General features: G+C 38.2%; 1 protein-coding gene across 4 annotated transcripts in view; it reads right to left on the bottom strand.

Annotated features, from left to right (window-relative positions):
* The window catches only part of VNN1 (vanin 1), a 75572-nt gene that overhangs the window by 49675 nt on the left and 13198 nt on the right, over positions 1-12699 (bottom strand). Inside the window, exon 1 of one of the 4 annotated variants that reach the window (XM_040449164.1) lies at positions 7428-7625. The exons of 2 other annotated variants lie outside the window; for them this stretch is intronic. The gene's annotated coding sequence lies outside the window, so the exon portion shown is untranslated. Of the gene's footprint in view, positions 1-3129; positions 3153-7427; positions 7626-12699 lie in introns of those variants that run through there. One more of the 4 variants, XM_040449166.1, reaches the window with a different exon arrangement.

Below are 12699 nucleotides of genomic sequence, written 5' to 3'. Positions count from 1 at the left end.
ATCTAAGGAGTACACTTGAAAGTAAGGGTTCCCAAAGTAAACAGAATGGGATACCTGTTTTAATTGGCAAGCAGACGCCTGCAAAAAGTTTCCAAATTTCAAAATAGTTTCATTGGAAGATCCACTGCAAAAGGATAATGAAAAATTAAATTTAGATGAGTTACCTGCCAGGGCCAAGGGCAGGCTGCCCCAAGATGGGCCACTTTGGCATGAACATTATTTTGAGTTAAAAGCAAAAGAACCCAACAGATTCAGGAAAACTCTTTACCTCCTCCTCCACTGCCTGCATCAGGAAAACAGGTATTAACAGAGATTTCTCTCTACCTAATAAATCTATCAGCACAATAGGCAAGCATTGTTTTCCAAACATGTCCTCAGCTTCCTGCTGATGATCTTTCTTCCCTTTGTATCTTTAGGAATTTCATGCCTGTGTGGATTCCCTGTATGTATGAAACTAAATTTGATTTTCTCCTGTCATTCGTCTCATATCCATTTGATTCTTAGTCCAGCTAGAAGGACCTTGAATAGCAGAGGAAATTCTTCCTCCTCAACACATCTTTGTAAGTACAGTAAAATCTTGGTTTCTGAGCATAATTCATTCAGGGAATACGCTTGTAATCCAAAGCGTGAGTATATCAAAGCGAATTTCCCCATAAGAAGTAATGGAAACTCAGATGATTTGTTCCACAACCCAAAAATATTCATATAAAAATGATTACAATTCTGTAATATAATACAAAATAATAAAGAAAATACAAAATATAAAGAAAAATAAGCAAATTAACCTGCACTTACCTTTGAAAACCCTAGTGACTGGTGTGAGGGAGACAAGAGAGAGGAGGGTTATTGTATAGGATGACTTTCACTTTCACTGGATGTTGACTACAGTATAGTGTCATATACTGTATTTAATGTAACTGGCAATAAGGCAGCAGAGGAAAGGGTCTAGATCTGCAAGCAGCCTGACCTAGAATGAAGCAAAGCGTTCCTAAGCTTACTCTTGTATGGAAAAGTAGAGGACTGTCCATAGTTGCTATGAAGTGATAAAAAACACACTAGTGCCAGTTATGGGCACTTTCTTTTTTTTTTTTTTTAATTTTTTTCTTCAACGTTTATTTATTTTTGGGACAGAGAGAGACAGAGCATGAACAGGGGAGGGGCAGAGAGAGAGGGAGACACAGAATCGGAAACAGGCTCCAGGCTCTGAGCCATCAGCCCAGAGCCTGACGCGGGGCTCGAACTCACGGACCGCGAGATCGTGACCTGGCTGAAGTCGGACGCTTAACCGACTGCGCCACCCAGGCGCCCCCAGTTATGGGCACTTTCTAATGTTCTGAAAAACCACTGATTTCTGCCAAACACCGTGGCCTGAGACTGAGCATCCAAGCATGGGAGACCATCACCCACAATCGCACAGTGAGAGAGAGAGAGAGAGAGAGAGAGAGAAGAACCATTGGCTCACTTATGATCATGTGGCATTCAGCATCATGTGCTACTCACATTGTAAGACATTGCTCTTTTATCAAGTTAAAATGTATTAGAAATATTTGCTTATCTTGCGGAACACTCACGAGCAAGTTACTTGCAACACAAGGTTTTACTGTATTGGATTTTAATACTGCTTCTTATAAACTGGACCAGATTCTGATTTCTTCTAGTGTTCCCCAATGCCTGGTTATGACTCTCCAAACTAACATTTTTTTTCTCTCACCTTTCTGACTTGAAATCATTTAAAAACTAAAACTGCCTTTATTTCTGAAGCTCTACAAACTGAATATAAACAACTTGGTATAAATTTTAGAGAAATCACCACAATAGCTTGTGTATAAACAATCTTCAGGCCTCTTGCTCTGTGGACCGCTCAAAAAGATAGCCTGACGGGAGCCTGGGTGGCTCAGTTGGTTGAGCATCTGACTTCAACTCAGGTCATGATCACACTCACACGCTGTCTCTGCCTCTCTCAAAAATAAGTAAACATTAAAAAAAAATTAAAAAAAAAAAGATAGCCTGACATATAAAAATCTTCTTGATTGGCTACCCTCAAAACTTGGAAATTGGTTTATAATTTGATACAAACCTTAACCATTGTTTTCTTTTGTTTCCATAAAAATGTCTCTTTTTTAATATCTGGTTGTTTATACCAAAGGCCAAACTTTGAGAATATACCTTTATCATGACCTCCTGAAATGAGTTTAACTAAATTGACCTATTGATAGGACTAAGAGACTGGTTTGAAAATATGAAATCATCCACCAACTCAATTTATTAATGTGTGAAACATCAGGGAAGTTTCAGACAAAGGGACTGTAGGGCAAAAGGGAGGCTGTCCCAAGAAGGGCCATTTTGGCATGAAGATTACTTTGAGCTAAAGACACATCCAAATTGAAAGTGAGAGGATACAGCACCACCTATCATGCTAATGGACATCAACAGAAAGCTGGAGTAGCCATGCCATACTTATATCAGACAAACTATATTTTAAACAGAACTGTAGCAAGAGATAAAGAAAGTCACTATACCATAATAAATGGGTCTATCCAACAAGATCTAACAATTGTAAATATATGTGCCCCCAATGTGGTGACACCCAAATATATAAATCACCTAATCACAAACATAAAGAAATTCATTGATAATGATACAATAATAGTAAGAGACTTTAACACCCCACTTACAACAAAGGACAGATCATCTTAAACGAAAATCAACAAGGGAACAATGGCTTTGAATACCACATTGAATCAGATGGACTGATAATTATATTCAAAACATTTCACCCTAAAGCAGCAGAATACACATCCTTTTTGAGTGAACATGGAGCATTCTCCAGAATAGATCACATACAGATTCACAAATCAGGCCTCAGCAAGTACAAAAAAAATACCATGCATATATTCAGACCACATTGCTATGAAACATGAAATCAAACACAAGAAAAAATTTGGAAAGACCACAAATACATGGAGGTTAAAGAACATCTTACTAATTAATGAATGGGTTAACCAGAAAATTAAAGAAAAAATCAAAAAATACATAGAAGCAAATGAAAATGAAAATATGACAGTTCAGAACCTTTCAGATGCAGCAAAGGAGGTCATAAAAGAGAAGTATATAGCAATCCAGGCTTACCTCATAAAGCCTAAAGCCAGCAAAAGAAGGGAAATAATAAAACATAGAGCAGAAATAAATTATATAGAAACAAACAAAAAAATCAGTAGAAAAGATCAATGGAACAAAAAGCTGGTTCTTTGAAAGAATTAATAAAATTGATGAACCCCTGGCCAGACTTAATCAAAAAGAAAAGAGGAAAAACCAAGAAAACAAAATCACAAACTAAAGAGGAGAGATCACAACCAACACCACAGAAATACAAACAAGTACAAAAAAATATTATGAACAGTTATATGCCAGCAAATTGGGCAATCTGGAAGAAATGGATAAATTCCAGGAAACATACAAACTACCAAAGCTGAAACAGGAAGAAATAGAAAATTTCAACAGATCCATTACCAGCAAAGAAAGTGAATCAGTAATCACAAATCTCGCAACAAACAAAAGTCCAGGGCCAGATGGCTTACCAGGAGAATTCTACCAGATATTTAAGAACAGTTCATATCTACTCTTCTCAAACTGTTTCAAAAGAATAGAAATGGAAGGAAAACTTCCAAACTCAATCTACAAGGCCAAAATTACCTTTATTCCAAAACCAAAAACCCCACTAAAAAGGAGAATTATGGGCAGCAAAAATTCTCAACAAGATACCAGCAAATCAAATCCAGCAGTACACTAAAAGAATTATTATTCACCACGATCAAGTAGGATTGGTTTCCGGGCAGCAGGGGTGGTTCAATATTCACAAATTGATCAACGTGATACACCACATTAATAAAAGAAAGGATGAGTACCATAGGATCCCCTCAATAGATGTAGAAAGAATGTTTGACAAAATACAGCATCGATTCTTGATAAAAACCCTCAACAACATAGGGATAGATAGAACACACTTCAACATCATAAAGGCCATATATGAAAGACCCACAGCTAATACCATTCTCAATGAGGAAAAACTGAGAGGTTTTCCTTTATAGTCAGGAACAAGACAGGGATGCCCACTCTTACCATATTTAACAAAGTATTGCAAGTCTTAGCCTCAGCAATCAGACAACAAAAAGAAATAAAGTCTTAGCCTCAGCAATCAGACAACAAAAATAAATAAAAGGCATTCGAATCAGCAAGGAAGAAATCAAACTTTCACTATTTGCAAATGACATGGTATTCTATGTAGAAAAATCAAAGACTCCACCAAAAAATTGTTAGAACTAACACATTAATTCAGCAAAGTCTCAGAACATACAATCAATGCACAGAAATCTGTTGCATTCAACGTGGATGGAACTGGAGGGTATTATGCTAAGTGAAATAAATCAGTCAGAGAAAGACAGATATCATATGATTTCACTCATATATCAAATTTGAAAAACTTATTAGAAGACCATAGGGGAAGGGAAAGAAAAATAAGATACAAACAGAGCGAGGCAAACCATAAAAGACTCTTAAATACAGAGAACAAACTGAGGGTTGATGGGGTTGGGAGTTGGGAGTAGGGAAAATGGGTGATGGGCATTGAGGAGGGGACTTGTTGGGATGAGCACTGAGTGTTGCATGTAAGTGATGAATCATGGGAATCTACTCCTGAAGCCAACGCCACACTGTATGTTAGCTAACTTGACAATAAAACAAAAAAAGAAAGAAAAAAGTCTGTTGCATTGCTACACACCAATAATGAACGAGCAGAAAAAGAAATCAAGGAATCAATCCCATTTACAATTACACCAAAAACCATAAGATACCTATGAAAAACTTAACCAACGTGGTGAAAGATCTGTACTCTGAAAACTATAGAACACTTATGAAAGAAATTGAAGAGGTCACAAAGAAATGGAAAAACTTCCCATGCTTATGGATTAGAAGAACAAACATTGTTAAAATGTTTATACTAGCCAAAGCAATCTACATATTTAATGTAACACCTATGAAAATACCACCAGAATTTTTTACGGGCTGGAAAATAAGCCCTAAGATTTGTATGGAACCACAAAAGACCCCAAAGAGCAAAAGCAAGTTTGAAAAAGCAAAGCAAAGCAGAAGCATCACAATTCCGGACTTCAAGCTGTATGACAAAGCTGTAATCATCAAGACAGTATGGTACTGGCACAAAAACAGACACATAGATCAATGGAACAGAATACAAAGCCCAGAAATATTGTTGACCCACAACTGTATGGTCAATTAATCCTTGACAAAGCAGGAAGAATATCCAATGGAAGAAAGGCAGTCTCTTCAACACGTGGTATTAAAACTAGACAGCAATATGCAGAAGAATGAACCTGGACCACTTTCTTACACCATACACAAAAGATAAATTCAAAATGGATGAAAGAACTAAATGTGAGACAGGAAACCATCAAAATCCTAGAGGAGAACATAGGCAGCAACTTCTTCGACCTTGGCCATAGCTACTTCTTACTAGACATGTCTCCAGAGACAAAGGGAAACAAAAGCAGACATGAACTACTGGGACTTCATCAAGATAAAAAGCCTGTGCAGAGTGAAGGAGACAATCAACAAAACTGAAAGGCAGCCTAAGGAATGGGAGAAGATATTTGCAAATGACATATCTTATAAAGGGTTATTATCTAAAATCTATAAAAGACTTATCAAACTCAACATCCAAAAACCAAATAATCCAATTAAGAAATGGACAGAAGACATGAATAGACACTTTTCCAAAGAAGACATCCAGATGGCTAACAGACACAAGGAAAGATGTGGATAAATCTTTAGCCACAAAATGGCTAAAATTAACACCACAAGAAACAACAGGTGTTGGCACGGATGTGGATAAAGGGAACCCTCTTACACTGTTGGTGGGAATGCAAACCAGTGCAGTATGGAGAACAGTATGGAGGTTCCTCGAGAAACTAAAAATAGATCTACCCTACAATCCAGCAATTGCACTATTAGATATTTATCCAAAGGATACAAAACACAGATTCAAAGGGGTACATGACCCTGATATTTATAACAGCATTATCAAGAATAACCAAACTATGGAAAGATCCCAATTGTCCATTGACTGATGAATGGATAAAGAAGATGTGGTATATAGGTACAATGGAATATCACTCAGCCATCAAAAAGAATGAAATCTTGCCATTTGCAATGACATAGATGGAGCTAGAGTGTATTATGCTAAGTGGAATAAGTCACCCAGAGAAAGACAAATACCATAGGATTTCACTCATATGTAGAATTTAAGAAACAAGACAGATAAACACAGGGAAAAGAGGAAAAAAAGAGAAAGGGGGAGGCAAACCATAGAGACTCTTAACTATAGAGAAGAAACTAAGGGTTGCTGGAAGGGAGGTGTTCCGTGGGATGGGCTAGATGGGGGATGGGTATTAAGGAGGACACTTGTTGGGATGAGCACTGGATGTTGTATGCAAGCGATAAATCGCTCAATTCTACTCCTGAAGCCAACATTACGCTATATGTTACCTAACTAGAATTTAATAAAAATTTGATGAAAAGAAAGTAATCAAAATCCAGCAAATTCAGGAAAAGCTCTTTACCTCCTCCACAACTGCCTGAAAAGAATTTAGATAGAGGATCAGCTCCAGGACGTGAGCTATCACCTTAGATAACTATGTTTTGACATGAACTAGGTGTGGCAGACAGGAAGAAACCTAGCAAGACTTGTTTCATCAAAGTCCTGTTTGTCTCACATTTCCTGAGAGGCCTAGCAAACATTTGTTTACCAACCATTTACTCTTTCTTATCTCCCTGTGAATTTCATTCCTTCCCTCTGAAGTCCCAGGCCCCACCCTCTTCTCTTTACTTCACAGTGACAGATATACTTCATTTTGCCTGATGTCTTTGGAATTTCCATGTGCATGTGGATTCCCAGTACATACGAAATCAAATTCAATTTTCTCCCGTTAATTTGTCTCATGTCAGTTTGATTCCTAATCTGGCTAGATTCCTTGAGAGGAAAATGAAATTCGTGCTCCCTGATATACCTACAGCAAAAGACAATTAGACTGATGTAACCCTCATGGCTCATCTCTGTCCTCTTCTGAGTACTCCATTCTACTAATCCTCTGTCTAAATTGTTCTCCCGCTCTGGAAAGACTACATAATTAAAAGCAAAAGTCTGCCAATTTAATGCTTTTACAGACACTCCTGTAACTACCTTCAGAGAAAGGCCCCCATGGGGCCCCCTCCCAGAGTTGAAGAAACTGAGGAATTTTCTGGTAAACTGCTACATTCTTCCCTTAAACAGCTAAGAGGGAACTGGTGGATATCAGAGCCTGTAGACAGGATTCTGGAAAAACTGTCAAAGGCCAGTGAAAGATGAAAATTCTTACCAGAATCAGTTCTTCTGAATCTCTGTCTGTGATGCCCAGTCCAGAGAGGAAAATGAAATCTCACTGTTGTCCCTTCATTTCCAAATGCAAACCCATTGTGTATTGTTCTTTTCTCTCCAAGGGATAGGAATCGCCTTCTTACTTGTCTCCTTTTGCGTGAATAGGCTAGGCTTTCTGCCTGCCTGGTACATGCAAGTTGTTTCTTTCTTTTGGCTGTCTGTGGGAGTGACTCTGGATTTGAGAAAGATAGATCTTTTGCACCCTCTTTGGGGGCCTGCTGGACACCCATGAGATGTTATGCAATACTGCCAGAAATATTTAAAATTAAAACTTGGGGCGCCTGGGTGGTGCAGTCGGTTAAGCGTCCGACTTCAGCCAGGTCACGATCTCGCGGTCCGTGAGTTTGAGCCCCGCGTCAGGCTCTGGGCTGATGGATCAGAGCCTGGAGCCTGTTTCCGATTCTGTGTCTCCCTCTCTCTCTGCCCCTCCCCCGTTCATGCTCTGTCTCTCTCTGTCCCAAAAATAAATAAACGTTGGAAAAAAAATTTAAAAAAAAAAATTTAAACTATGTACCCATGCAGCATTACTTACAATAGCCAAATTATGGAAGCAATCCAAGTGTCCATCGATTGATGAATCGATAAGGAAGTGAGACACACACACACACACACACACACACACACACACACTAAATGTAACTCAGCCGTAAGAAAAGAATGACATTTGCAGCAAAATGGATGAATCTACAGGGTATAATGCTAACTGAAATAAGTCAGTCAGAGGAAGACAAATAGTTATATCATTTCATCATGTGGAATTTAAGAAACAAAACAAACCAACAAAGAAAAAAAGAGAGACAAAAAAAAAAAGACTCATAAATATGGAGAACAAATTTATGGTTACCAGAGGGGAGACCTGTGGGGAGATGGGTGAAATAGATAAAGGGGATTGAGAGTACACTTATCACAATGAGCACTGAGTAATGTATACAATTGTTGTATCACTATACTGTACACATGGAACAAATATAACATTGTATGCTAATTATACTGGGATTAAAAAAACAACAAAGCTATGTATCCAGAGGGAAAGAAAAAAAAAAAAAGAGGATAATGTAGTAGGATAGACGGATTAACCTATAAAGTCATTTAATTTATAACCCAGTTCTTTGAGGAATTAAAAACAACATTCTTATAGATCTTTTACAAAACAAAAGTCAGTCTACAGGCTATTCAAATTCACCTATTCTTTTACCAATCCCAAAACTTCTATTCTTTATCTGAAAAACCCTGTAAATCATCGGCCTTAGAAAATCAAAGTCCTTCTTGGGAGAACTCCCTTTTTTTCTCTTCCCCTTAAAGTTATACATCTTCTCATGTCTTTGCAATGTAAATATAGCCCCAAACTACCTGAGACTGAAGGGGAAAAAAAGAAAGAAAAAGAGTCTTTTTTAAAATAAACTGCCAGGGTCCCTGGGTGGCTCAGTTGGTTAAGCGTCCAACTCTTGATTTCGACTCAGGTCATGACCTCACGGTTTGTGAATTGGAGCCCCATGTCAGAATATGACATGTGTATGTCTCACAGAATGTGGGAATGTGTGGCCTGCTTGGGATTCTCTCTCTCTCCCTCTCAAAAAATAAATAAATAAATAAAAGTAACTGCTAAAAGGGCTCTTGTGCCCAGACTCCAGCACAGCTTTCTTAAGATTAATTTAGGAACAAATACAAATGTTAAAAATCTCCACAAATATTTGTAGCAAAATTAATTTTCAAAAGAGCTCTATTTAGTTGGTTTGAAGACCAGTGCTAATAAGGACTGCCCATTCTAAATCTCCGAAAAAGATAGAAATTAACCCAAGTGTGTTTTTTTCAAGTTCATGTGATCCAGGAAAATATTCGATATGAAAGCTGGTTTAAGGTTGCTGGTTTGATTAAAATAAACATGTCTTCAGAGCTATCAGCAATAAAATTAAAACTTTTATTCTGCCTGGGTTTACTTAAAGTCCTATAAATCAATATTATCTCTATTACAGAATATTAAAAAAAAAAATAGCTTGGAGGAGCGCCTGGGTGGCTCAGTTGGGTAGGCATCAGACTCTTGGTTTCAGCTTAGGTCATGATCCCAGGGTCGTGGAATCAAGCCCCGTGTCAGGCTCCATGTTGAGGATGCAGCCTGCTTAAGATTATCTCTCTCACTCTCCCTCTGCCCTTCTCCCCGATTGTGCTCTCTCTCTCTCTAAAAGAATAAAAAATAAAATAAAATAATTAACAAAAAAGAAAAATAACTTGGAAGACGGACTTTGATGTATCACAAAGTTTTTATGAGTAACCTAAGCATAAATTGTTGAGAACAAGTAAATTGAATAAGCATAACTAAAATTAAAAAAAAATAAGCTAAACTTTTAAATAATTTTCCTAAATCTTACTGGTCACCTAGAACCTTAAAAAGTTGCTGAGTTAGGTTAAACGATGAGTTCAGTTAAATTTGTTAAATATCGGGGCACCTGGGTAGCTCAGTCCAAAAAGTGTCTGACTCTTGATCTCACCTCAGGTCTTGATCTCAAGGTCATGAGTTCAAGCTCTGCAATGAGCTTCATGCTGGGTATGGAGAATACATACATACATACATACATACATACATACATACATACATTCATTAAATATCTAGATCACTTCCAAATAAAACAAGATACTAAAACATTAATTACTAAACATAGGTTTATGTATTTTTGACTTCTAGTTACAGAGAAACTAAAAGATGTCCTGATCTGTTCATGCTCCACTGGAAAATTTAAAAAGGCATATGCTTCTAAAAATTATGAAATATATTCATAAATGTGCATATCTGAACAATTGTGCTAAGACAGACAGTTTGCAATCACTACTTAATGTTCACTAGAAATGAAGGTTTCTAAGACTTAAAAATTCTAATGAATGTAATGTATTAGACCACCGGAAATGATAAGGGAAAAAGCTTTGTATGCAAAGAAAATAAGATGGATGTTTTCAGTGAAAAAAAATTATGAGATACAGAGATGCATTCTTGTTGAGGGAAAATAAAGTAATTTTGTCCTAAAGTGAGGCTGGTTATTTAAAGAGGGAAAACCTAGGACAAATCTGAGTTAAAGAAAGAAAATTATAGAAGGTTTATATATTAAAAAAAAAAAAAAGGAATTTGGAAAGAACTTTCAATAAGTGATCAAGTTGGCTTCCATGACAAGGTTGCAGCAGCAGAATCCATAATGATTATAGCACATCTGGATGAGGTCCATTCTGCTTCTGCAAAAATGGTTTCTCACTGCCAGGCTGTTGTCATCCTGATATCCGTATAACATGGCAACAGTCTGCCCCTGAATCAGAGAAATTGAGGTGGGTAGACAATGGCTGTAAATTAAACGAATAGTTGGGGCCATCAGAAACCCAAGATGGTTGCTTCGTTTTTGCCAGGTCCTGGACAAACTCCATGTTTTTTTATTTTTGTGTTCCTTCAACCACTGTAGTGCATTTAAGATGACTCAAAGTATACATAGGCATTAGTGGGAAAGCCTCTCTAAAATTGCAAAAACAGTCTACCAAAATGTCTAACGTGTCAGACCCATAATCCTGAAAAAAACTGATTTTTGTCTGCAGTGTCCTCAAACCATCTCCTTATAGACTCTTTGAACCCCTACCTACAGCTAGACTTCATTCAATAGCCACTTAGTAGGGGTTACCAATATGTCCTTGTTACTGTATGCATGTTTCCCAGATGAGTCGAAGCTCTCATGGGATGGGGGTGGGATGCTGCTAAAAACTGTGTTTCCCACTTTGAGTATACCTTCTTTAAGCTCCAGTGATCAAGGCACCCGCTTCACTGGGTGAAGCATCTGAACCTTAATGAAAACCTTGCAAACTTCTTGAATTCTATCAATATATAACCTTTTGCTGATTCCTTGCTGTCTCATGCTATTACGGCCACTACTACTGTAAGTCTCTAATGCCTTATGCTCAAGCCTGTCATCAACAGGGTAAAGAAGCCTTCCTGGGTCCCAATTCAAAGGATCCCGTTGGTCCCAGTTTAGAGCCCCGTGATTGGGTATTCTGAATATGTCATCAGAGCAAGACCTCCGGCCCCATTAGAAAGAAGCTTACCAGGTGTTCCTGACCACTGACACGGCTACAAAACTGGAAGGTGTAGAGCCCTGAGTACATATTGCACAGGTGAAGAAGACTCAATCTGACCCCTGGTCCTGGAGACACTGGAGAGCTCTGAATCAAAGTGACAGGGAAGAGAAGTAGCTGAGGTAGACTGTTCCCACCCAAGATGCCAGATCGACTTCCTCCTTTAATTGAACATGAAACCCCTTGTCCTTCTTCACTCCTCTTCACTTCTTCCCCTTCCTTCACTCTGGAATTGGCTGGGAAAAATAACCCCCTCATCTTTATCTCCCAGGCCATTTCTGAGATGGGTAACCTCTGGAATTGAGAACAACAACCTTTTATTTCAGGCTAGGAAGCTGAAATCCAAATGACCCCCTACATCTCGTTGGTTGACTCCCCTGAATTTATATCATCAAGTTAGAAAAGGCCTACCGGGAGGCTCTCGTGATTCGGGACTCACTCCTTTGGCAGGTTCCGACTTCTCTGGCAAGGGATAAATATAAATGAGGCTGTGATCAGGAGCTCCTCTTTAATTCTTGAAATTGTTACAGAATCCACTGCAAAAGCAATAACTGCCCAACAAAGATCCTTAGATCCTCTGGCTTAAGTTGTTCTTGATAACAGGATAGCCCTTGATCATCTGTTGGCTGAGCAAGGAGGTGTCTGCTGTAACCAATTTCTCCCGCTATACCTGGATTAACACTTCTGCAGAAGTTAAAACTCGATTACATAAGGTTACAAAGCGATCCATTTGGATTAAAAAGGTGACTCCTTCCGTGAGGTCTTTTTATTTGGTTTTGATTAGATTGGGCCTAGGGGACTGATGAGGAACACAAAGGCAAGAGAAATGTAGATAAAGTTAAATTTCCTTACAACCTGCAGCCCACTGATAAATGCTTGAGACCTGCAGAGTGTGACATTCCTTAAGGAACTCACAAACTGCCTTAATGTTAATGCTTTGCTAGAGACGAAAAGCAACCTTAGCGTGACAATAGCCAGAACTCCAGGATCCTAGAAGGTTTCTTTAACATCCAGAAATACTTTTAGAGACTTCCATTATCTCTACCACCCCAACTCCAAAATGTATAGTCATGCCTCACAACCCCAGTGCACCTCTTTCAATACCCACAGGT

Source organism: Herpailurus yagouaroundi, unplaced genomic scaffold (genome assembly GCF_014898765.1).
Source record: "Herpailurus yagouaroundi ecotype Mexico unplaced genomic scaffold, PumYag 198, whole genome shotgun sequence".
In the NCBI taxonomy this organism is placed as follows: Eukaryota; Metazoa; Chordata; class Mammalia; order Carnivora; family Felidae; genus Herpailurus; species Herpailurus yagouaroundi.
The sequence above is the reverse complement of the archived record's forward strand: the minus strand, read 5'-3'. Positions and strand labels throughout refer to the sequence as shown.